The 27,134-nt window shown below is 43.0% G+C and overlaps 1 pseudogene; it reads left to right on the top strand.

Annotated features, from left to right (window-relative positions):
- The first annotated feature begins 7,458 nt into the window (after window positions 1–7,458).
- The window catches only part of LOC145823585 (zeaxanthin epoxidase, chloroplastic-like), a 58,228-nt pseudogene continuing 38,552 nt past the window's right edge, over window positions 7,459–27,134 (top strand).

Raw genomic sequence — 27,134 nt, 5'->3', positions numbered from 1 at the left:
GTGTTTGTTGGGGAGGATTCTCAAGTCATTCTCTCATTTGGAATCTGTTTGAGTCATAATTGGTTTTGGATATCCTTTCCTACCTAGTGGGATTTTAGGAAATCCTCTGTCTAGTAGTAGTAGTAGCAGTAGTCTTGCACTAATGTATTGGGTGGGTAGATTGTAGCGATAATTTTGCAAATTCTATGAAGAAAGTTTCTACAGATCTTGCTTTCTTTTAATGGTGAGATTCTATCGGTGTTTTTTAGGTGAGATTTCTAGAAGGCTTTTGTGAGTTTCTAAGACATATCTTTCATTCTTCTACTTCTTTCTCCTTTTATTCTCTATATTTTTTTTTTATTTCCACCAGCTCTGTGTATTTCTAACAGCCAGTACCAGCCATCCTTGCAGCTCAAATCTAACCCTCAATGCCTTAACTTTTCAACCTAAAACTTAATACCCAGTTAATACTTAATAATCCTACGAACACAGCCCTTATTTCCTTCATTTTTTCCTCAGCTTAGAAAATCCTACGAGCTTAACTTTAAATTTCCAGACTCAAAACAGCCCTAAATCTCAACTAATTTAATTGTTAAACCTTTATCTGACCCTAATTCAGCTTCTCAACCTTAAACCCTAAAAGTTGAAACCATAGTGTAGCAAACCCAATTGTGGGACAGCCTAAAATTTCTAATTAAAGGCTATGTTCTGCATCAAACTTTCTGCAAATTTTGAGCACAGTTAATTGTGGTATGGTGATCAAGCTAGGGACGTTTCAATGGGAATAAATCTTGTGGAAGCCCTCGCTAATGTTCTTGGTTGTAATTGCAATATGATAAAGGAAAAAACACCTGCTGCTGAGAGATTTTGTCAAGCAAGTGGCAATTGATCGAAATAAAAGGGAATTCCTGCATCTAATAATTACATAGAAATCAACATGTCATTGTTGAGAATGAAAAGAAGAAGAATGGTGCAGCCAAAGCTTTTAATAATAAATTATTGTGGAAGAAAACGGCTGTAAAATGTAAGAAGCTTGGGTGTTATTGCTTTCTATACAATATTCTAAAGAGGTCCATGGTTTATAGGGGATATGGGTGTGTGTATTGTCAGGGAAAAAGAAGGAAAAAATGCAGAAGATTACTAACAGCGGAGGGAAAATCAAGAGCAAATACTGGGCCTACTGGCTACTTTCCCACCTTCTCAGTGGAGAAGGAAACAAAAACCATCCACATATCCCTTAATCTCTACCTTTACCCATATCATAGTTTCAACAACAATAAAACTAATAATGAACCCAATTTACAGAAGATACACGAGAAACAAATATAACTACAGATATTAAACATTGGAGCTAGTTTCATCCAAAATAAAAACAGATTGTAAGCCCCAAATTACACAGATTGTAAGCCCCAATGAACCCAATTTTAAACCCAGACGATGAAACTAAAAATATATCAATGTATTCATGAATGTATGTATTAATGAAATGAAAAAGAACAGAGAGAGAAGGGGAAAAAAATATCAAACCCAAATGCACCAAAAAATGTATGTTATAAACAACCCTAGAAATGTATGTATTCATGAAATGAAGGAGAAGAATAGAGAGAGAATGGGGAAAAATACTCACAGTATCAGATCAACAGAGAGATGAAGAAAAATGCATGTTATAAACAAAAAATGCAACTGAAACTGACAGATTCGAATGATATGTTATAAACAAAAAATGATATGTTGTAAATTGGGTCTGTCAGAGATGCAACTGAAAAATGCAATCCGAAGAGGCCCAATTTACTGAAACTGAATTTTACATTTTCATTTTCAAAAACCTTCCCCCCTTATCACATTTTCAAAAACCTTTCCCCCTTATTATATTGATTTTTCTCACATTTCACTAATCTTTTCCCTTTTTGATTTCCAAATCTCCAAACACAGCCTTAGTAAACAAATTCTCTTTCTCACCATTTCTCACTCAATTGATAAACAATTGATAAATTGAAAATGAGAAAAGAGTTCACTTTTGCATCATTTCTCACCAAACCACCCCATTCAAACGTAGTGTGAGACAACTCGTGACCCGGCATTTTTCTGGGCAGCAGAGTGATTCAACCAGCCACCATATTGGCATGGCCAAAGACAAAACTTGGGAAACTTGAATAGTGAAGGCCATAGCCCTTGACCAACAGTTTCATCTTGACAAAACGCACAAAAACAATCAAATCAAATTTTCTGTCTTTCTTTCCTTATTACTTTATTTTCGTGAAGGTGAAGTTATGGTCCAGTAGGAAGCAAATGATAGCATGACAAAGTAAATGCATGGAAATTACCAGTATATGTCTCCCAAGGGTAAATGATTCCATTGCCGTCCATGTCAAAAAAGGCCACATGTTGCTGAAGAACACTCAACCCATAATTCTTATAGCCTGGTGTTCCTTTTGGATGGTCTGTATCCGGAGCAGCCAATGCTCTTGCCAAATCTGAATTCATGAATGCCAAAGAGACACATTAGTAGCAAAAAGATGGAGGCTTTTTGAGACTTCATTAGCACCAAGATAAGTGGGTGAGATGTAAATAAGATATAGTATTCATTTTACTTTTTACACACATTTTCTCCTTTTCATTTTAAATTCTTATCCAAATACATGATATAAACGTAGCCTAGTGACACATATTACATACACACAAATCATAATATTCCCACTTGGAAAAAATATTTTAAATATTTTTGTTTATTTTAAATATTTTTGTTAAATATCTCCTTAACTTTAAATATTTTTTTGTTAAATTCGATGATTCTCTGCATGCCACTATATAAGCCTTATTGTTAGTTTAATAATATTCCCACTTGGAAAAAATCATATCATATATATAAAGAAAGAAAACATGATCTGCACTAAAGGAGTCTAGCCACACCACTATGCTTGTTCCCACCTCGACAGGCTGTCACTGCCTTTGTGCAATGAATGAGGGAATATGCTTGAAAATGGCTTAATTTGTTTAGCATTTTCTGCGCATTTTCTTCTATTTTCCAACAAAAAGTCAAGAATCCAAAAGGTCATAGAGGAGGATGGGGATATGGAAATTCATATAATTTGTTAGCGTACTAAAACCAGGGGGAAAAAAAAAGTAAATTTACTTTTATTATTGTGTTTCTTTCCATAAGTTTTCTTAGCAGGCAAACAAAGCATTAACAAACTAAGAAACTCTAGAGACTTTGTTGAGGTTCACATGATAAATACTGGTAAGAACTTTTATTTCATAAAAGTGTTGGTTGATTGATAAAAACACAAATCCAATTGCCTCAATAGTTTACATAGATTGAAAACCTCAAATTTAATTACCTCATAAACCCAGATAAACAATCAAACCTTGATGATAATGATGATAAACAAACAGATTTATTATAACCATTATAGACCTCAATACCACCAACAAACAACACACCGAAATGTATATAATTCCTCTTCCCAATCCTGAATTCACCTCCAAATTCAGACCCAGCTCACCAAATTAGCTCCAAACGTAGAAACACTCCTAAGTTTCCATCAAACAAATCCAATGACACCAACCCACCAACAAAACTACTACTATTAAGTCTTAAAACTCAAAACCCAATAAAAAGAAAACAAATCAACATGTCAATGCGAAACAAACACAATTACAAACTAATTGGGTACAAACAAATCGACACAATTACAAACTAATTTGAAACACAAATCAACACAATTGGGTACAAACAAATCAACATAATTTGAAACACATCAACTATACATACACACAATTACAAACTAATCGAAACTTACAATGGAATTGAAGTAACTATCAAAAAAGAAAACACAAAAACACTCACAGATCAATGCGAAGCGGTATATAAAGAGAGCTCTGTAACCGAAATGGTGTTTTTCGGAGAATTGTTTTAGAGCAATCCAAACACCTAAAAATGATATCCAGAAAGTACCTAATTAACAAATCAATTTAAGGTTTAGAAAAACAAAAATCAAAATCAAAAATCAAAGCCACAAAACAATATTGAAATCGAAAAGGGTTGTAAGGGAATCTTACCTTGCGATGAAGAGGAGCGTGACCAAGGAGGAGGAGGAGGAGGAGGAGGAGGAGGAGCGTCGGTAGCGAAGAGGGTAGGTGTCGATGAAGAGAATTGAAATCGAACGGTTGATGAAGAGGGACGTGACGAAGGAGAAGGAGGAGGAGCGTCGGTTGTGATAGAGAGGGTGGACTTCTGTTCAAGAAGAAGAACAGAGAGTGAAAGAGAGAGAGTGACAGTGAGAGAGAGAGAGAAAGAGATAGAGATAGAGAGGGAATGTGGGGGGGATTGAGACGCGGAGGAGCGTCGGGTGGGTTTCTTTGCTTCTGTTAAAGAACAGAGTGAGAGTGAGAGAGATAGAGAGAGGGCAGGTGGGGGGAACAGAGTGGGTTTCTTTAGACAGCAATCATCATTCATCTCAACCAATCTGAACTATCGACATAAACTTAAGATGCATCTCAGCCGTTAATATCAAATGTATCTCTCATAAATTTTCTATATTTTCAAAAAGCCTCTTGCCTTATTATATAGATTATGTTTATGTTTTAAAAAAATAAATAGTTAATATGATTTTGATAATTTTTTTAAAAAGTGGAGTTTGATCATGAGTCTATATTTATTCCATTAACTTGATTTTTTTATGCAAATGATGTACTCAACGAATCCTATAATATAAATCATTCAATTCATGAAAATATGATCTGAAACACTAACACTCATCCCAAATCCACACCTAGAAACCAATATATATCTATATATAACACATTTAATTATCTAATACACACAAATCCTATAATTATCTAGTATTCCTCAATTATCAAACACATCTGCTAGAAAAATATGTGGAACATGGACATGTGTTTTCCAATTCATGGTCCAAACCATATGATTTGACAGAGCTTGTAAACAATTTGAATCCTAATGTTTGAATCCAGAAAATTCATTATTCAGAGACCATCAAGATGTGTTGATGAACCAAAGACATCAATACATCTTTTGTACCAAGTTACCTTTATTCAGGCTTTAGAACAAACAATTAGAGGGCTATAATTTTTAATATAATAACCCTGTATAAACAACTACTCCATAAAACAATCATTAATTGTTAATTTATAAGAAAGCTATGAATTTCCAACAGATTGGCACCAAATGTACTTGGATGATATTTTATATAGATCAAGCATCAATGAGCAAAAAAACAGAGAGTCCATGTGCCAAAGAAAAGAACCCTATTAAAATGTTCATAACCAGTTTTGAATGTCTAGTAAAAGCGATTCATAAGTTCTATAAATCAATGACAAATTTGAAATGGAGCATTTTTTTAAAGATTAGGAACAAACTATATGTAGAATGGTATAAAGGAAAATCAAAGTGAAAAAGGGTTTATGCCAGATCAAAGAAGCTTGATGAAATATTTTACAATCAAGATTACTATTACATAAACAAAAATTCCACTGTTTGTTTTTTTAGAAAAAATAAAATAAAACTTGAAGAAACAAATCTAGCAACATCATCTATAGCCAAAACCAAGCTCGGACACACATTATAAATATGTTCATAATATTACTTCGTTCTGAATAGGTTCAAACAACAAACATCACATAAATGCATATATATATCTATATATATTTCATCTGGGTTACACAGAAAAATATAGAAAAATATATTTCAAGTAGAGAAAGGGGTTTCCTACTTCTATATAGCAAACAGCAGCAGAAGAGTGAAGAAAATCAAACTTCAGAAACAGAGATGTTGCAGACAACTACTGAACCATGATGAATTCTATGTATATAAGCATTTACTGAATCTAAGAATGAATGTAAAACTTGGGTCTGGCCAATTCACAATCAATTTATATTCACCTCACCTATTATAGCAGTAGGCTTTGATGCTCTAGCAGCCATTATAGCCCCCTGGACATGATTAATGTTTAAATCAAACAGCTAAATATATTTGTGAGTAGAGAACTTCCTGGACATGAAAGGCCTAGCATCAAACCTATCCACTCCAAATTTGTGAGTAGAGGAAGAATAACATCAAACCTATCCACTCCAAACATGCCCAAATTGGAAAGAGTGAAAGTCCCTACATGCACAAACAACATAACTCAATTACATTTTCTGTTGAAAGAAGTTTACAAATCCAGAACTCCACATTCAAGTTTACAAATACAAAATATTAAAAACCTGAATTGAACTCATGGGGCTGAAGTTGCTTGGCCCGGGCAGATAAAGATCCAACTAATAATAAATTCATACTATTATGAACAAAACAACATCAGCAAAAAAACATTCGTCTGTTATAACAAAATGTATTAAGTTAATGTGGAACATTATGTTAGATACCATTATGTCAAATAGATGCTACAATCAGATTCTCAATGTCACTATGTTAATAACTTTTCCAAAAAAAAAAATCTTTATTTTTAGCTCAAGCAGCAAAATTCTGAGAGACTTAAGCCAAAACCCCCATTCCTGTCTGCTGTCAACTTCGTTTTCTCCTACCACTGATGTAATATAAACATGTGATAACAAAACAAATCACTCACTTGGTATGCCCAAGGCAAAAACTCTGTATCTCATGAGCTCCATCCAAAGGCTTCTTGGGAAACACAGTAACCTGTCAAAAGATTAACATTATTGGATAAAGAAATAAAATGGAATTGACTAAATAATTATTTATTTCAATGGGGAGGAAAATGAGTTACACGAATTTTAAAATCCCGATCAGCACTAACAATGAATCGTCCATCTGGTAAGTATTCCTGTAAGAAGATACAACTGTTTAGAATAATCCATCCCATTTTTTTCTGTCATTAATGGGAAATCAGCGGAAATGACCACTGATTCACCAAAAAAAAAAAAAAAACAAACTTTGAATGGTTGAAATGTCTATGATAATATACTGAAACAAATTACCCGTAATTGCTAAACAATTCATCACGTTTCCGGGATTTTAGTTGGGAGAGTTGTGTCTCTGCTAGCGACCAGAGTGTCGAACAAATTTTAAACTCTACAACAACACATTTCAATTTATTTTTTTTTCCCTTACAAAATCCCTAAAAAAAAAATCCTAAAAAAAACCCTAATTCTACAACAACAGATTTCAAAGTTTGTTCGGGTCGGAGAGATTTCAACCCTAGTTATATACCTGTAGGGTGGAGTCGCTGGTTCGGGTTGGAGACAGAATCGGGCTGGTCGGAGAGAGAGAGTCGAGAGAAGACAGATCGTCGACAGAATAGAGTCCGGCGGGACTGAGCGGCGAGAAGCGAGTCAGGCGAGAGACTCGGTCGTCGGAGAGAGAGACTCGACTCGATCGTTGGATGGAGGGAGGCTCGATCGGTGACAGCCTCGGTCAGGTCGAAGAGAAGGGTTGTAAGGGAAGGAGGAGTAGCGTAGCGAAGAGGGAGGGTAGGTATCGAAGGGTTCGAAGGGTCTTCAATGGCTGTGGTGATGAGAGACACTGTGACAGAGAACATGTGAGAGAGGGAGCTGAAGAGAACGTGTTTGGGGACGTGGGAGAGAGGGAGAGATGAACTCAAACGGGTGGGAAATGTATCTCTATTCATCTTGGCCGTTGATCTAAACTCAGGATTCATCTTGGCCCTTAAAACCAAATATATCTCACATACATTTTAAGACATTTTCAAAATGGCTCTTGCCTTGTTATATAGATTTATTTATTTGTATCTTCATAGACTTCTTTATTCTGTACCTTACGTCTTGAAGGAAGAGGCTCATATTTAAAATTTCTCTTTTTGAAGGAACCGAGTCGTGTCTTCAGATGTTGGTGTAGGAAAGATGCAGTGGTATGCATTTCACAATGGACCACCCGATGGTGTAGATGGTTCCACTGGTAGATATTCCACCGTTGATATTTTCGTTATCTATTGTATTTATTTCTGGATTCTAAACATGCACTTTTAACAAAGGATTGGCCATTTAGAATAATTGGCATTTGGAAAGTTTTTGTGTAAGCACTCTTAAATAGTCAGGACAAAGATATTGATGATGATGAGGATGTTCTATATCATATTTAAATATTCTATGCTTGTGTTAGGTAAAAAGCAAAGGTTGTTGAAGATATTTAAGGGTTGGTGTGATAATGTGATAGATTTGTTGCTTGCCACTGATAAAGATGCAATTATTTGACGGGACATATATGACCGTGCACCAACTTTTAACTGGGGAAAGGGTTGTGTAACCTTGGTTGGGAACTCTGTCCATACAATGACACCCAATTTGGGTCAAGGTGAATGCATGGCCATTAAGGTACAAATTGCTTTGCTATATATTGTTTGCCTAAATTATAGTTATTGTTTGATCTACATTATGTTTGCTAGATCTTTGCCTCATTGAGAATTCTATGATGTCACAAGTACTTAATTTTCTGCTTACTAAGTCAGAAATATATATACCCCCAAGACTTGTATTATTCTTATATTACTCTGGTGGTAAATGTCTAGACTTATCTCATTTTTATATGGTTTCTCGCATGAATTATTTTATTGTTTTGTACAAAATTCATCCTTCTAAGAAGCAAATAAACATTACAATTTCTATAACATTACAATCTTTGCTGAAATATTTCATTCAAAATTTTAGGATAGCTATCAGCTGGCAACGGAGCTTGATAAGGCTTGGGAGCGAAGCATTGAGTCAGGAAGTCCTATAGATGTTGTCTCTTCTCTGATGAGGTAATTGCAATTTTCCCTTGTCAAAAAATCCAAGTAAAATGTGATTTATATGAGCATTCACCCCAGAATATAATTGTAGACATCCCCAAACGCTCCCGGGAGGGTGAGCTCCCGTTCTGTTCATTTGGGGTCACTACAACTCAGGACTCTCAAATTTGTCACGGTTCTAAATCTGAACCAAAGAGTCCAAATCCGGCAAATCGTTTTGAGAAAACAGATTTTTGAAAGAAGTGCCAAACATGGACTGCTTTGCCAGATACAGAGTCGCCACCTAAATATTTTATTTTGGGAAATTTAGGAAACCCTGACTCGTTGCCTAAGGCCACGTGTCCGTCATCACCAAAGTTGCCTCGGCTCGGGAACTTGGGTACGATTGGGGAAGGTCACTTCGTGAGCACCCCCGCTCGCCCGATCAAAGATCGGCCTCTACTAACCATGATATCTATTTTTGAAAACATTATGCATTCTTATTCCGGTTATTAGCCTAGGTTACTATGTGATGCGCACAACATACAAGTATAGACCGGGTCGCCTGAATTGAAACAGAACATTTCATGTTTGTTTTTGAAAGGTGGTTTGCTACTCGCAAGTAGGCTTAAAATGCAGATTTTGCCACCCTCGGGTGGGCTTAGAAAAGATGGTTTTGCCACTATCTAGTGGGCTTAAAACTCACACTCAATGATTTGTTCCAATCCAAACAACCCAACCTTCACCCACAGGCATTCAGGCAGTTATATCACATAAGCATATAGCCTCATGGTAAGCATGCTATCATGGCAGTCACTTACACACATGCAAGGATGCTAAAGCATAAAACTCACCGAGTACTCCAAGCCAAAACAGAGACTACATTAGAAATCATGCATGATCCTAAGTATACAGAAATGCCTAATGCAACACATGCAAAAATGCAAACTATAGCAGGCTCGGCTATTCTAAACATGGCATATGGAATACGGAATACGCCAACTAACATGTATTCAATTTGGAATTGAAAGTACAATGCAGTTAGTATGATGCGCCGAGCCCGGTGCATGCAAAATAGATGAATGAATGCAAACATGCTATCATATTGTATGCTAATTGAAATATGCCCTAATCTAACCATCATAAGCGGATAAATAAAAGGGAGAAAGACGTGGGGTTGGAAGACATATAACACACGCACGCACACTTATTACAGTTGTGCCCTCGCGTAGAGGGTCCGAATAAATATACAGTCCCGAATAAAAGAATATTACAGTCCCAAATGAAAGAATAGTACAGTCCAAATAATGTACAAATTCCTAATTAACTAACAAATTAACTAAGAAAGCTGTAAAACTGGCGTGCAAGCCAGGGACTGCCTTGCTTCTGATGAATGATGCATGCCTGGGTTGCCTTTACGAGGAAATCCATGACGATGCCCCGATTAGCCTCTGTTTGCACCAATTCTTGAAATGCGTGCCAAGCCCCGAAAAGTTACTGATTCTTGATTTGCTGCAACAGAGAGCAGGAAAGGGGCATAGCAATGTATTTTCACAAATATATGCATGCCTCGATCCTCGTGCCACCAATCACACATATCGAGGCATGATGGCCGAGGAGTCGAATTGCACAATTCAATATAGAATGAATGCACGTGAAAACACAACAAGACCTAACTCCATCATGGATGATCCGGAGTGTCGGTGACTGGGGAATTGAGACACATTCCGTCACTCGGAGTACGGAACGTACCTCGTTTCCCGTGCCCGGGCTAACTCCTATCCCGAACACGATGCAATATGCATGACATGCATGAAATGCAACTAAGATACAATCCTAACATAGACAATGTTATGGAATGGCATATACGCTGCACGAGGTAATATACAACCGAGCATACACAATGCTATGGATGAAATGGCATACGTAATGCAATAATGGGCTTATACCAACATGAGAGAGCCTCAGCCACACTCACATAGGAGGCCATCAGATGAAAACAAGACAACTCGAAATGCGTGCACGCGTGCACGCAAACCGAGGATCGACCCTCGGGCACCGAAATGCCACTCTAATGAGACATGGCAAAGACATAGAATATGATATGCAAACATGCAAAAATCAGTAGCAAAATGAAGGGGAAAACAGCCCCGAAACAAGGCGAAATGACACTCGACGCATGGAATTTCTCCCGAAATGCAAAACTAGGTACATGAAATGGCTTACAGCTATACAAAGCATGCATAATTGGTACATGGAATGAAAATACAGAAGCAAGGAAGCCCAAAAATAAGCATCTTTACAGTTTAAAGCATGGCCAAATAGCAAACAGAAACAGGGCAAAACTAGCATGCAAGAAATGGCCCTAAATGTGAGATAAAGAAGCAACTCACAGCTGCTGTTCCCAAACAGATTAGGGTCCTTCAACAAAGTTGAAGAGGGACCCAAAACATGATCTTTTACAGTTTATGGAAAACCACAAAAACCAGCACAGATATGGCTAAACTCTCATGCAAAAAAAATGGGCCAAAAGATGGCCAAAGAAGCAAGTGGTGGTTGCTGGCCTTAAACACAAAGGGGCCCTTCAACTACATTGAAGAGGGGCCAAAAATAATGCACTTTACAGTTGATGGCCGGACCCAAAACAGTATGCATACAAGCCAAAAATATCATGCAAAATATAGCCAAAAAAGAGAGATATAACACAAAGTATATAAAGGATGCCTCAAACAGTGAAATACCCTTAATGAAACATGAAGAGGAGGCTAAAATAAGACTGTTTTCAGTTCTGAAAATCACCCAAAAATAGAAGCACAATAGGTTAATAAATCATGCAAAAAATGGGGACCAAAGAGGGGTATAATGACAAGTGGCACATGGAGGTCCCAAACAGTGATGAGCCCTTCTTCAATGTTGAAGAGGGGATCAAAATAAGTCTATCTACAGTTTACATCATGCTCCAAAACAGATCACATATAGGCTAAAAATATCATGCAAGAAAATGGCATTCATGGAGGATATTGAAGCAAGTGAAATATGGGGGGCTCAAACAGTGTTGAGCCCTTAATGAGATAAGAAAATGAGCTCAAAAAAATGACCTTTTCATTTTTGGTCGGAGCTCAAAACAGTAAGCATATATGGCTAAGAAATGATACCAAAATAAGCTCAAAAAAGGAGAAATACTACTCACCCTTGAAGACAAGTCTTTGGTTGCTTCTTGGCTTGAGAAGTGGTGCCTCCTAGCTGCTGGAAAGCTCCCCAAACTGCTGGAAATGGAGTAGTGGTGGTGGTGCTTGATGGTGATGAAGAAATGAGGTGTAGGACTTAGGAATTTTTAAGAAAATGAGAGAGATGGAGGGAGATATGTATGTATGAGTTCCAAGCAATTTTTTCAACCCTTCAAAACAGAGCTGGAGGCTAGTTATATGGACCAAGGAGAGGGAGAAAAGGAGGGGAAAAGGTGGGGGAAAAGGAGCCAAGTTTTCCCCCTAAAGCTGTCCCCCGGATACAGATATTTTTGGGGGAAAACAGCTATACAGCTGTAAAGTACATACTGCAAGGAGAGAGGCCGGCCAGGTTTTGGAGCAGCAGGTGGCCGGCCGGCCAAGGGTCAAAAAGGTCAAGAAGATTTTCTGGCCGGCCACCCCAAATAGGTGTCCTCCCAGGTGCCCTCAACACAACCCTGTGGTTCAAAACTGGCAACAGTGAAACAGGAGGGACAACAAGCCATTTTTAGGAAGGGGTCAAAAGGGTCAGGTGGAATTACTGGCCGGCCACCAACTTTTGGTGTCCTCCCATGTGTGTACAACACAAATATGTGGTTAAAAGTTCAAGAAAATGGCCCAAGGTTGTTCAACATTGGCTTGGAAGTGAGAAAAACAGGCGTCGGAGGGCGCCGGAGGAATATAACTGGTTGCTGGAACAGTTGCTGGCCTCCCACCCTTCTACGGCCTTCCTGGTGATGAAACAGAGGTACCTGCCAAAAATGAACGAAAACCGATGCAAAACGAATGCTCGGGCGCCAGAACACGCAGTTCGAGGCCCTGAAAACTGCCTGTTAAACACCGAAAGTGGCATTCGACCACGAAGTGGGTCTCTCAGACCTCAGTGTCCCTCAAAAGGGAGTAAATAAGAAGTATGCCAAAATCAGAGCAAACGGAGATGGTTAGGCGGTCCCGAACCGAGGCACACGGCCAACGGTCCCGAAAAACCGGAAACCGGGCTCCGAAATGGGCAAAATGGCCTACGGCCACAAAATGTAGCCCACGGCCATTGAGAGATGGTCTACGGGGCCTCTCCCTCCCCTCAGGAAAAGAAACAAAGAAAACCGAGTCTGGTTCGCAAACCGAGGCAAGGCACAAAAGAAGGTTCGGAAGTCCGGAGGCGGGGCTCACGGCCGTGACTCTGAAACTTCTGAACGAGCACATAATGCAACATCATCTAGCGCTCAATCGGTGACATCTGAGTCTTAAGGTCGGTCAAAAATGGGGTGTCTACAGTTGCCCCTCTTTGACAGAACTCGGAAGTCACAAGTGACGGGAGTGAATGTCAAAGCCCAGAGACGACCCATTTTTGACAAGGCCGAAGACTTAGACAAACGTGCAAGATAAACAGAGATGTGCCCGCAGGCATGCCCGCAGGCAAAGGGGGCAAAATGCAAAGCGATATGCACAGAGTCGGAAGTAACTCAATGATCATGCAAATGCAGCAAGCTGTAATGAAACAAGTATTCGCAAATAGATGCAACAGTTTAAAGCAAGAATGCAAAGCAACAACTACATTTCATGCAGTTAAGAATGCGGAGAATTATTCAATCCTCACCACGTCTCACACGGAGAAGATACGATACCTGCGCGATTCGTCTGGTCGCACCAGCCTCAAATGAACCATACATACAATATCGTGCCTGCAAAAGAGAGAAATTCTACAAGCACAATATGCTAACAACATATATTCAATGTGATTCTGAAAGTTTGACACACGCAGTGCCGGTGAGTGAATGCATCGCGATGTGAGAAAGGAACGGGCGTGACAACGCATGCTCAAGCACAGAGGTATGGTAATATCAAGAAATGTGCATAATAATGCAAGTATGCTCATGAGAATGCAAGTTATGTGCATGATAGTGCAAAACGAGCATAAATCAAGGTGCCCGTTTGTTACGAAATAACGAGCAAGGAAACGCGCGTTTCGGCGAAGGCGACTCGATCACGGCCTCCGATCCACTTCCTGGAAAGGCTACAACACATTCAAGAAGGATACACTTTGATTTTGATGAATAATGATGAGACACATGTCAGAACTTGAAGTTCCGGCGGATCAATTTCGCAACAGAAAGTGCACTTTTCTTGAACTTTTTCAGGTCCCGGGAACTCCAATCTTCCTCAAAATTTGCAGGGAGCTAGGTGAACATGTGGGGAACATGGCCGGCTAGTTTTATGGAGAGGGGGAGGTGGCCGGCTAGTTTTCCAAAAAGATAATGGCCGGCCAGCCAGAAAAGGTGGCCGGCCGGCCACCTGCCCAAATCCGAGGATAATTTGGCCTTTTCACCTTCTTTTCTTTATGCTCTCTCACCCAAACACTTTGAGCCTATAAATTCAGCCACGAAATCTTCTCCTCTTGCCTCCTACACAATTTTCTCCCTCAGATCTGAGCTCCATACGCGTTTTCCAACACCCCACGCAAGTTGTTTTCACGAAAACATTCAGTTTCAAGCACTTTGAACTGATTAAATTTTGGTTTCGGGGCTTCTTTTCTCATTTTCGCCACTTGAGGTGAGTTTGTCTCAATATTTGGAAGATTTTCTCGGGAGTTGACTTTTGTTGACTTTTTCATTTCCCGAGAGTTGACTTCTGTTGACTTTTTCCAATTTTGGCTCATTTTTGCTCATTTTTGCTCATTTTGCAGATTTTTTTGGAAATGGCGGGTCAATTTCCCCATGGTGGAGGTTTTCCGGGTGCCGGGGATGATTTTGATGTCATGACCTTGCCCCCGAGGGTCCGACCCTTTATTCCCGGGAGGTATTCTCCGCCAGCACATATTCTTCCCCGGGCCGTTTTTCGTCACTTTACTGATTTTGATGAGCGAGCACCTGGGGATCTACTTCTGCGAGAGCCAGAGCATCACCTCTCCTATGAGGCACGAGAGGTATTTACTTCATTTTCTGCATTTTTCGTGCATTTCGTGCCTTTGCCATGCTTGAACACACAGTTTAGCTTATGACATAGTACTTTGTTTGCATCCTGAACATGTAGCTTAAACACTTGAATTTCTGAACACTCGGCTCATTAATTTATTGCGAACGCACGGCACACATTAGTTAAGAAGTGGACACACGACTCAAACACTGATTTGTCGAACACACAGCCCGAATTTGAAGGTGAACACACAGCACACACTGACTAAGAGTAGGACACGCAGCCCGAACTCTGATTTTCTGAACACACAGTCCAAGTTGAAGGTGAACACACAGCCCACACTGATTGAGAGTAGAACACGCAGCTCAAACTCTGATTTTCTGAACACGCAGCCCAAGTTGAAGGTGAACGCACAACCCACACTAATTGAGAGTAGAACACACAGCCCAAACTCTGATTTTCTGAACACGCAGTCCAAATTAAAGGTGAACACGCAGCCCACATTTGATTAAAAGTTGAACACGCAGCCCAAACTTTAATTTGCTGAAATCTGAACACGCAGCCTAAATTTGATTGTGAACACGCAGCCTACACTGATTGAGAGTAGAACACACAGCCCAAACTCCGATTTTCTGAACACGCAGCCCAGATTTGATTGTGAACACGTAGCCCACATTGATTAAGAGTAGAACACGCAGCCCAAACTCTGATTTTCTGAACACGCAGCCCAGATTTGATTGTGAACACGCAGCCCACATTTGATTGAAAGTTGAACACGCAGCCCAAACTTTAATTTTCTGAAATCTGAACACGCAGCCCAAATTTGATTGTGAACACGCATCCCACATTTGATTGAAAGTTGAACACGCAGCCCAAACTTTAATTTTCTGAAATCTGAACACGCAACTCAAATTTGATTGTGAACACGCAGCCCACAGTTTGATTGAAAATTGAACACGCAACCCAAACTTTAATTTTCTAAAATCTGAACACGCAGCCCAGATTTGATTGTGAACACGCAGCCCACAGTTTGATTGAAAGTTGAACATGCAGCCCAAACTTTAATTTTTTGAAATCTGAACACGCAACTCAAATTTGATTGTGAACACGCAGCCCACATTGATTGAAAGTTGAACACGCAGCCCAAACTTTAATTTTCTGAAATCTGAACACGCAGTCCAGATTTGATTGTGAACACGCAGCCCACAGTTTGATTGAAAGTTGAACACGCTGCCCAAACTTTAATTTTCTGAAATCTGAACACGCAGCTTAAATTTTATTGTGAACACGCAGCCCACAGTTTGATTGAAAGTTGAACACGCAGCCCAAACTTTAATTTTCTGAAATCTGAACACGCAGTCCAAATTTGATTGTGAACACGCAGCCCACAATTTGATTGAAAGTTGAACACACAGCCCAAACTTTAATTTTCTGAAATTTGAACACGCAGCCCAAATTTGATTGTGAACACGCAGCCCACATTGATTGAAAGTTGAAGACGCAGCCCAAACTTTAATTTTCTGAAATCTGAACACGCAGCCCACAGTTTTCATTTGCACGTAGCTTATACATCACACTTTGAACACACAGCTCATTCATTTCATTTGCACGCAGCTTATACATCACACTTTGAACACACAACTCATTCATTTCATTGGCACACAGCTCATTCATCACACTTTGAACACACAGCTTATTCATTTCATTGGCACACAGCTCATTCATTTCATTGGCACACAGCTCATTCATCACACTTTGAACACACAGCTCATTCATTTCATTGGCACACAGCTCATTCATTTCATTGGCACACAGCTCATTCATTTCATTGGCACACAGCTCATTCATTTTTATACTGACACATGTATTCATTCTGAATGCAGGTTGGTTCTCGTAGTGTACGGGGATATGGCTCCACCGCTGCGAGGGATTGGTATGTTGAGTTTCCGGAGGCTGTCCAGGATTTAGTAGACCTGGTGGGGTTCGGGGCCTTCTGCATTGGGTTATCACGTTGTCCTGCCAGGAGGACACTGATGGCAGCTTTGGTGGAGAGATGGTGGGACACCACCAATTCCTTTCATTTCTCTGCCACTGGGGACATGACTATGACCCCTCTGGATTTTGCTGTGTTGACCGGCCTGGACATAGGAGGTTGGTCCATTCCTTATGACGAGGACATGGGCGAATGGGAGGCCGCTTGGATACATCTGCTGGGGGCCCGCCCGCCTGTCGACAGAGCTTCCGGGAGAGTTCGATATACTTGGTTTTCTTCTCACTTCCGGCGGGCGGAGATGGAGCCCGGGACTCCTGAGGAGACAGAGAAGTATGCCCGCAGTTTTCTTATGTACCTCTTCGGGACTACTCTATTTGCCGATAGAGGGAACACGGTTGGGCTGTATCTGTTGAGCGCTTTGGTTGACCTATCACAGGTCAGTCGATACGACTGGGGTGGCGCCGGCCTGGCTACCCTTTACTGCTACATGAGTGCGACCTCCCGCGGGCAGGGAGATTTACTTGGCGGTTATTGGAGAGCCTGGGAGGTATTTTCTGTCCTCTTGATTTACATTTATACTCCTTATTACTTGTACATTGCACACACAGCGCACTTTACAGTCTGTATTTTGCCCTCAGCACTTTGTATTTACATTCTGCACTGCTTTTCTCAGTTATGGGTCTACGTATATTTCCCGACGTTAGCCCCAGAATTGGAGGTGGCAGGGCCTCTCATGACCCCGTATTCACTGGTATTCGAGGGCCCGCACCGGCCGAGACCCCGAGAGACTCTCTTTTATCTACGGCAGTATTTCAACACTGTGCGACCGTCGGAGGTATTTCAAAACTCTCGGTCCCTTCTATTTTCATCTTTGATTGGCCCCGCATATTCCCGATTTCTGATTGGTTTATGCACTTGTTATCCGCAGATTACATGGCAGCCCTGGGCGCCCTTGGGTGATGGTCTCCGATTTTAGTATGGCGGAGGATCGGGCACCTCTCAGTATAGGGTCCTGCTCAAAGGACCGGTTGGTAGAGCATGGTTTCTGGGGGAGCGCTTTTTGCGTCAGGTATGGGGGTACGATTCTCAGGACCCTCCCGCAGTACCCCCAGTCAGTATGTGGACTGCTGATAGGCTCTCTTCCCAGGATGTAGTCGGTGCTATGCTGGGTAGTGATGCTTTACTACATCTCGAGGAGGGGGACTACGCCACTTACCGTCATACATATTTGATGCCTCCATTGACGGGAGTTCGCACCCCGATGACGAGGTCTGCTGGTACGCCATCTTCGAGCCAGGCCCGGGCTCGGGCTGCAGACGCCCCTTCCACCAGCAGGGCTGGTACATCTAGAGGTGGGGGTAGATCGGTTCCCCCGATTCCTCCGACTTATCTTCATCCTGGGTGGCCGGATATGCCGATTGAGCTGATGGGGTGGCAGTATGGGACTACTTCTCCGACTCCGATCCCGTTAGAGCCTCCGATGCCCGGTGATCGATACGCCATTGATCCTGACTTACCACTGGTATGCCCCATTGTTTTTCATCTATCATTCAAACATTCAGACATTCCTTTATTCACTGATGATTATGAGCTCGTATTTGCAGCCACCCCGAGAGTACGTGAAGGAGGTGGTCAGATTGGTGGCCTCGCTTGAGGGGATGGTCCTGTGGAGGGAGGCACAGTTGTCTATCATGGGCTTCCAGGTACCCTTCAGTTTTCTGGCATTTATCATACTTCTGATGACATGCTGATTTCTACTGCATTGATAGGCTACTTGTGTAGAGCACATCTGACACACACCCCACTTGTACACTGTGTTTCCATGCACTCATTTCATGTAGTTTTTGCTTGTATCTGCATCTGATGTACATATTTGGACTGATGTATTTGAATTGAACTTTTTATTTTCAGATGCCCCCGGTGTACGCTCAGCCGCAGGCCAGGCCACCTGGGCCTCCTTGGGGAGCTAGGCCATCTGGGCCCTTTCAGGGAGCTGGGCCATCCAGGCCTTTTCAGGGAGCTGGGCCATCCCGGCCTTTCCGAGGAGCTCGAGGAGGGTCCTCTCGCAGACGCAGGGCACATGTCATAGAGGCGGAGCCCGATGAGGAGGAGGAGGAGGTTACAGACTGTCAGTCAGAGACATCTGCTGAGGAGGGGGACTCTGGTCTTGGTTCCGGGAGTGGAGACGAGGCTGAGGGGGATCCTGAGGACGACAGCTCCGACCCGGATGATGATAGTGATGCAGAGGTTGTCCCGCAGAAGAGGACAAGGAGGGCCTCTTATTCCCGCTCCTGAGAGCACAGACACAGCTGTTTCCTGTTTTATTTATCTTTTTGCTAGTAGTTGTAGCACATTTGTACATTATCAGGCAATTTATTTTCTGTAAAACTTGTGCCTTAGTCTGTAAAATGTTGTAACAAGCGAAGCATGATGGGATGAAACAGCTTTTGAAAAAAGTATTGTATTTTAAACACTTAGCATCATATCGCATCATTTTGCACCAAAATGAGATTGAATGGAAGCGTGTATTATGCATTTGTCCAGTCAGGTAATGAACCGACGCAACAACCTAACTTTCCAAGATATAACAAAATCTTAGCAAGTTTACAACTCAATAAGCAAAATACAATAGCGTTGACAACGCAAATAAACAAGATTTAAACAAAGGATTGCTTAAACAGAGAGCAATAACTCAAAAACACGAAAGACGACAGCTCGACAAACAACTCGATAAGCAAAACGACAACTCGATAATCAAAACAACAACTCGATAAACAAAATCAACAACACAAAGTGTATTCAGGACGATTTGGGCAACGGAACGCATCCAAAACAGGGAGAAATGAAGGCTTTTGACTCTCCCGTTGCACGGAAATGCTCGAAACTTTCCCTCGGAGGGTAAAACAGGACCAATGAGATGCATTGGAGCATGGCCGGCCACCTTTGGGAGCCGGCCGGCCAGTTTTATTGAGAGGGGGAGGTGGCCGGCCAGTTTTGTAAAAAGCAAATGGCCGGCCTGCCAGAAAAGGTGGCCGGCCGGCCACTTATTCCTGCAGCCGCCCAATTTTTGACACGTGTCCTCCTGAATAGTGTTTCTTCCTCTTTAAAAGCCCCAGCTCCATGATTCATTCAATTCACCTTAGTTTTGCATCAGGAATGGAAGCATTTCTTGTTGAAAACCTCACGGCTTGGATCGCTTCTTTAGATGGCTCTGAAAAGCTGAACTTCCGGGGTTTCGGCTTGAATGCACTGTTCACGCTGAGTCGCACTCCGTTGCACCTTCTTTTCCTCCATGCCGCGGCAAGGTTTTGGAACCCGGTGACGCATGTCTTCAGCTTTGGCGGGCAAGAGGTATGTCCGACTCTTGAAGATTTTCAAGTTTTGATGGAATCTGAAAGCCAAGAAGAGATCTTGCCCCAGTTTCGCTTTGGTCACGCCCAGGCCTTGGGGCGGATGTGCGGACTCACCGCTCACGATGCTCGATCTTTGATCTGTAATGGGGAACTGGATATCCTCGGTCTAATCCATCGCTTTTCTGACGCTGGTGACCGCAACAACCATTATTGGCAAGGTTTCCGGCAACACGCTCTTTGCTTATGCTTGTTGTCTCACTTTCTGCTTTCCTCGAGCTTCGGCAGAGCTAGCATTCGCCTGGTCGAAGTTACCCAAGGCTTGAGGGAAGGGAAGAGTTGCATCGCCATGACCCTGGCCGAGACGCTGATGGGCTTGGATGCTCTTCATCGCCGGGAGACGACTAGATTTGCCGGGAGTCCACTGCTGCTGCAGGTAATGTTTCCCACCCAATCTTACATGTGTATTTGCTCACATCACTCGGCCCTCAGGCTCGATTTTTCTCACAAAACCCTTGTCTTACTTTTCTCTCATCGCACATCTCTCTGTTCTTTATTCTCTCATTTTTCATCCCTCCCCAGGTATGGTTAATGGACAAATTACAGGTCGTGGACTCTTGCCTGGCCTACTCAGCTAGAGGCTATTTCTTTCGACAGCACATAGTCAATGCCCTTGATGAAAGGTGGTGGTTTGACTGGATGTGCAATTTGTCTGCAGATCGCATTGCTTGGCGTTGTCCTTGGCTTAATCTCCCGGCAATGAGCTATAGCATGTCCCGGCTGATCGGGATCCAGTTGGTTGGTCTCACCCACTGTGTATTCTACTTCCCGTTCCGGTTCCTGCGCCAGTTCGGTCATGATCAGATTTGCCCACCAGAGGGGATGGAGTACCCGGCTGCTTTCCCGGTCCGAGGTGCACAACTTGCGTGATATGCCACAGCATGGAGGACTAGAGAACTCTTGGCTCCTGCTCCCACTTTCAATTGCACTTTGTCTGACGAGTGCTTGGATTGGCTCAACGAGAAGGCACAGGTTGGGCCTAGCTTGGCGTCAAAGGCTTCGACCAGCTCTAGGAGGGGGTGCAGGGATACTTGACTCGACTATGCCCCAGATTTATTGCTTTATTAGTACTTTCAAGTTTTCTTTATGAATGTAATAAAAAGCAGCTTCGATTGTATGCAAGAGCAGGAGAACTCTGTTTTGAAATCAATGAAATTGAAGGTTGTGGTACTGAAAATTTTCCGCTTTGGTCCAAAATGGTCTTAGTTGTAAAGAGATTAATTTGAACAAAGTCAACTTTTACTAAAACTTTTCAAAACCATTTTCGATATGGATCAGAACCGGACACGCCTAAGATCTGTCACTGAGATGCACAACCCCAGATCCCTGCAACTGGAAAGTTGCCCCTAGTTTGAAGAGTATCGCGGCACTGCATGGCAACGGAAAGTTGCCCTTAGTCCGAATAACGCTGCACCGTCGTAGCAACGGAAAGTTGCCCCTAGTCTGAATAGCACTATACCGGAGATCGCGATAAATGCTGATGGATAAAGATGACTGAGATGGTCAAAATGGACAAAGTTGATCGGGGAAAAGTTTATGGCTGAACTTCAAGGTGAAGCTGCCTACGTATCCCAAAGATGGGAATCAAGCCTTACGTAGTTCAGGCTTAGGTTTGCTCGGATATTTTCACTCTCCTTTTACGCTCTAACTTTTGTCAACGTCGCCCTTTCGGGTTTTCAACCTTGCGAGCTCAGTTTTTATATTTTCTAATTTTTTGTGCTCTAACTTTTGCCTAGGTCGCCCTTTCGGGTTTTCGGCCTAGCGAGCCTCTCAAGGGTAATTATTCTTCAACTTATCCATATTGATCGGTTGTGAGAACTCCAAGCCATCTAGATCCATCAGAACCACAGCTCCACCTGACCAGATAGCTTTGATGATGTAGGGACCAGTCCAATTGGGTTTGAACTTGCCCCTTGGGTCGTGGATGGGAGCTTGGTTGTCCTTGAGCACCAAATCTCCTTCCTTTAGATTCCTGGACTTAACTTTCTTGTTAAAAGCCCGGGCAATCCTGCGTTGATAGCCTTGAACATGATACAGTGCTTTCAGTCTTCTTTCATCAAAGAGCATGAGTTCCTCAAATCTGCTCTGCTGCCAATCTGCTTCGGCTATTTGACACTCAGCCAATACGCGCAATGATGGAACCTCAATCTCAATAGGTAGAACGGCCTCCATTCCATAAACCAATGAATACAGAGTCGCCCCGGTAGAAGTTCTGATTGAAGTCCTGTAGCCCCACAGAGCAAATGGCAGCTTATTTGGCCAATCCCGGTAGGTTTCCACCATCTTCTGCAGTATGTGTTTGATATTCTTGTTGACGGCCTCGACCGCTCCGTTGGTCTACGGCCGGTATGTAGATGACTTATGAAAAGCCACGTTGTATTTTTCTAACAAGTCAATCACTTCCTTCTTGAAGTGGGAACCATTATCTGAAATTATCTCGCTTGGGACCCCATAGCGACAAATGATGTTGTTTCTGATAAACTTTGCAACGTGTGACGCCTTCAACACCGCATATGATTGGGCCTCGACCCACTTCGTGAAATAATCTATCGCGACCAGGATGAACTCATGCCCATTCGACCCCTTCGGGGTGACAGCCCCGATCACATCGATTCCCCAGACTGAAAATGGCCATGGCAAAGTCATGTTGTACAGCTTCGACGGCGGGATGTTCATGCGGTTTGCATGAATCTGACACTTGTGGCATCGTCGAACAAAACTAATACAATCCTCCTCCATGGTGGACCAGTAGTAACCCTGTCTGAGGATCTTCCGTGCCAGCATTACCCCGTTCATGTGTGCACCGCATTCCCCTCCATGGATGGCCTCCATTAGGCGCTTTGATTCTTCGACTTCTATACACAGCTTGTGCATTCCCAGATGCCCTCTCTTATACAGCTTACCCCCACAGATGATGAACTGAACGGCCATTCTTCTGATTGCCCTTTTATCCTTGGCATTTACCCCTGGCGGGTATACTTCATTTTCCAAGAAATTCCAAATGTCATAATACCAGGGGTTTTCGTCCTGAACCTCATCTATGACGGTGATCGACTCATAGGCTGGCGCAAATTTTTGGTCGATGACGACTGGACGCATTCGGATTCCAAACGGGATGTCTATCATGGAAGATAGAGTTGCTAAAGAATCTGCGAACCTGTTATTCTCTCTTGGAAGATGGACGAAGTTTAGCTTCTCAAACCGAGGGATTAGCAAATCCAAGGTCTGGTGGTACATCATCATCTTTTCTTCCTTGACTTTCCAGTCTCCGTTTGCTTGAGATACAACCAGGTTTGAATCCCCGATGACATCCAACCGTCTTGCCCCTAATTCCAGGGCTGCTTCTAGACCGGCAATGCACGCCTCATACTCTGCTTCGTTGTTCAAGACTTTGAATCGGAGTTTGAAGGCTAGAGGGATACGGGAATTGTCGGGTGCTATCAGCAACACTCCTATCCCATACCCGTACTGATTTGACGCTCCGTCAAAGTACATCGTCTAATATTCGTCGTCGATGTGCAAAATGGCTTCATCTGGGAATAAGTACTCAACTGCTTCACCTCCTTCCATTGGATGGTCGACCAAGAACTCTGCCACTGCTCTTCCTTTGATTGACTTGCGTGTTACGTATTTCAGATAGAATTCGGAGAGCAACAGCAGCCAACGAGCTAGCCTACCCGTAAGTGCCGGTTTCTCGAAAAGATATTTGATGGGATCGAGTCGTGAAACCAAAATTACGGAGTGAGCTAACAGGTAGTGCCGCAGCTTCCTGGTAGCCCATACCAAAGTTAAGCAAGCCTTCTCAAGCGGAGTGTAGCGGGTCTCATAATCTGGCATTTTCTTGCTCAGATAGTAGATTTCCCTCTCCACCTTATCTCCTGATTCTTGTGCGAGCATGCAGCCCATAGTGGTCTCAGTCACTGAGAGGTACAATATCAACGGTTTCCCCGGCTCTGGCGGCGACGACACGGGCGGATTCTGCAAGTATTCTTTGATCTGTTCAAAAGCAGCTTGGCATCGGCCGTCCCATTGGAACTTCTTGCCTTTCTTCAGGAGACCAAAAAGTGGTTCACAAGTCAAGGTTAATTTCGAGATAAACCGTTTTATGAATTGCACTTTACCCAGAAAGCCTCGCACCTCCTTTTCAGTCCTTGGTGGTGGCATTTCTAAGATGGCCTTAATCTTTGAAGGGTCGACCTCGATGCCCCTCTGTGTAATCAGAAACCCCAGCATTTTCCCTGCTGTGACACTGAAAGTACATTTCTGAGGATTTAGCCGCAACCGAAATTCTCTGATCCTTTGAAAGAACTTTTGCAAGGCGGTGTAGTGGCCCTCTCTTTCCTTGGACTTGACAATCATGTCGTCCACGTACACCTCAACCTCTTTGTGGATCATGTTGTGCAGTATTGTGGTCGCGGCCCGTTGATAAGTAGCTCCGGCATTCTTCAACCCAAATGGCATTACTCTGTAGCAGTATGTCCCCCACGGGGTGGTGAATGCAGTCTTTTCTCTGTCTTCTGGTGCCATTACTATCTGATTGTATCCTGAGAAGCCATCCATGAATGAGAGCAAAGCATGCCCTGCCGTAAAATCCACCAACTCATCTATATGCGGTAAGGGAAAGTCGTCCTTCGGACTAGCTCTGTTCAAATCCTTGAAATCCACGCATACTCGGATCCTGCCATCCTTCTTCGGCACTGGAACGATGTTGGCCAACCAAGTTAGGTATTCGGATACCTGTAGGAAGCCTGCGTCGATCTGCTTGGTGACCTCTTTCTTAATCTTGAGAGCCCAGTCGGGGCGGATCCTTCTGAGTTTTTGCTTGATAGGTCGGGCTTCGGGGTCAAGGGGGATCCGGTGCTGTACAATCTCAGGATCGATCCCAGGCATGTCTTCGTAGGACCACGCGAAAACATCTTTGAAATCTTTTAGTAAAGCGACTAAGCGCTCGCGTTCCTCCAAAGACAGCGTGGACCCGATCTGGACCAGCCGCGGGTCCTCCTCAGTACCAATGTTCACGGTAATGATTTCATCAGTTAAGGGTTTGACAAACTTCTCCTGCTCCTGCTCAATTAAACGTTGCAAAACCGGAGGAATTTTTTCCTCGTTGTTTTTATCAAAGTTTTGAAAGTCAGAGTTTATGCAATAAATTAAGGGCACAGAGAAGTACTCAGAAACCACAGTCACTTGATTCTCATTAAGCTCATCCAAATCGTCCGAAATCCCGGTTACATTAGACTCAAATGAAAAAGAGAAAGACGACCTGGACATAACTGTGGTATCCGAGTTATCAGCCCCAGGATTACCAGACTCAGACTCAGTCGAGCTGGAACCTGATTCCGACTCACAGGACTCGGTGGAATCAGATTCCGGCTCACTACCTGACCCGGTACTGCTGGACAAGAATCCATCTTCGTATTGCCAAGTGAGAGAGGGTGCGATAGATGCATCCAAAATAGTCGCTGGAAGGCCCGCAGCCGTTTCGTTCCCAATCATGGAAACCGAGGAGTTATCCCCCAAGCACATTTGGTCGATCGAAGGATCTGAGAGCAGACTTGCCAGCGCTACCCTCATTTCAGGTTCAACATCTTCAGACTGCACTTTCTTGCTCTGTTCAACCTCAGCTGATGGGTCTGTCTGCTCTTCGGCAACGTCATCCCCGGGTAATTGCAAGTCGAAGAAAATCTCGAAACCAGGCACGCGCTTCTTCTCCGCGTTCAGCCATGGTTCTGGGAAGCCGCAAAATGGAAAATCTTCCCCCTCCCGGATGAAACGTCCATTCAGGGTACCCCAGATGGGCCTATGCATCAGTTCGAAAGGCTTCCCAACCTGCTTAGCTCTGGCTCTTCCGGCTATTTCCTTTCCCTTCCTCACCCAGTCCTCTTTGGTGGGCAGATAACCCAGTCCAAAGATGTGAGGGTTGTGTGGCACTTCGACCAACGCTGAGACGCCCTTCCGGCCTCTCCTTCCCAATCCCATTCCGGGGATGTGTTGTAGCTTGTTCATGAGGTAGACGGATTGAGCACTGACGTACATCCCCTCATTCACAGCCATAATATTCTGTACCACTCGAGCCTCAGCCAAAGTGAACCCGGATAAGAACACATCCTCAATGCCGTGCTCGGTTTCTAATACTGGCGTGGACACTTCCGGTGGTGGATGGATTGATGAATTCCCAAAAATAATTGCTACCCCTTTCCTGTGAGGGTACTTCAGCATTTGATGCAAAGTGGAAGAGACTGCCTTGACCTGGTGCAACCACGGTCGCCCCAAGAGTAGGTTAAAGGTTGCGGGAACGTCCAAGACATGGAATTCAATGTTGTGTTGTCCTGGACCAACCTTGGTCTGGATCTTGACAGTCCCCATCACTTCCCTGCTAGTGTTGTCGTAGGCTCTGATTACCTGTGTAGTTGGCATAAAGTCCGCAGGCTTCAACCCGATTGCATATGCTGTTCTGGTTGGGCAGACATTAATGGCGGACCCGGTATCCACAAGTACCACCGGTATCCACTTGTCCCTACATTCCACGGAAATGTAGAGGGGTTTGTTGTGATTTATGCCCTCAGGCGGTAGTTCCTTGTCTGAAAAGGTCAATGCCGGGGAACCTCCTCCAGGGAAAACCAGCCCAACCAGCTGCTCTGGTGTAGTATCGATGGAGAGTTTGGACTTGTCCATAGCAGATAGGACAGCTTGCCTATGTACTCGCGATGCCATAAGCAGTCCCCAGATGGAGATGTCTGCTTGTATCTTCTTTAGCTGTCTCAGCACAGCTTCCTCTTCAATCTGTTTCTCTTTTTGCTTCTCCGCTTCTCTATCCTTCCCGGATGCCTCGGGTTGGTCTAGGTGCGGGGGCTTGAAGTACCGCCCTCTTCTCGTCATGTGATTCACCTCATCGAGGTACCAAGTGTCATTC

The sequence above is a fragment of the Camellia sinensis genome, chromosome 4 (genome assembly GCF_055761805.1).
Source record: "Camellia sinensis isolate YWXY chromosome 4, ASM5576180v1, whole genome shotgun sequence".
NCBI lineage: Eukaryota > Viridiplantae > Streptophyta > Magnoliopsida > Ericales > Theaceae > Camellia > Camellia sinensis.
Note: the sequence above shows the minus strand (reverse complement) of the source record. Positions and strands in the feature narration are given on the sequence as shown.